The 490-nt window shown below is 52.9% G+C and overlaps 1 long non-coding RNA gene across 1 annotated transcript in view; it reads left to right on the forward strand.

Annotated features, from left to right (window-relative positions):
- Window position 1: 1 nt before the first annotated feature.
- The window catches only part of LOC114009763 (uncharacterized), a 782-nt gene continuing 293 nt past the window's right edge, over window positions 2–490 (forward strand). The window contains exon 1 of the long non-coding RNA XR_003551150.1: window positions 2–54. This is a non-coding gene — a long non-coding RNA (uncharacterized LOC114009763). The remainder of the gene's footprint in view (window positions 55–490) is intronic.

The raw sequence follows: 490 nt of genomic DNA on the forward strand, positions 1-490 counted from the left end.
TTGAGTGGGAGCTTCTGGAAAGGAAGGCTGTGGCCTGGATTCGCACCCATGCAGGTAGGAGCAAAGTCCTGAGACCCGTTTCCTTCCAGGCACTGAGGATGCCAGGCAATGACCCTCCACCATGCCAGGGGAGGGTCACACGAGACAGTCCCATGGTCACCAACCACATCCTGACTCAGACCTTTGGTGACCTCCCAACTGGTTCTTCCTTTGGCACGATGAGAGTGAAATCTTCAGTTGGGGTGGGAGATATGGATAAGGAAGGAAGGAGACGTGGAGGAGGACCGTGAACAGCAAGAGCAACACAGTGGAATTTATTCACCTCACTTTCTGCACCCAGCTGGGTCTGAGACTGGTCTTGGAGCATTTTCTTCTTGGATGTTTGTTATCCCACTGCAGCTGAGTTTCTAGAACAGTGGACATTAAGGGAAAGGCTGGGCACCTAGCAACATCAGGAGTCCCGAGGAAAGGTCTCAGGGGAGATGACAGA

The sequence above is a fragment of the Tupaia chinensis genome, unplaced genomic scaffold (assembly GCF_000334495.1).
Source record: "Tupaia chinensis unplaced genomic scaffold, TupChi_1.0 Scaffold000619_1, whole genome shotgun sequence".
Taxonomy (NCBI): domain Eukaryota; kingdom Metazoa; phylum Chordata; class Mammalia; order Scandentia; family Tupaiidae; genus Tupaia; species Tupaia belangeri.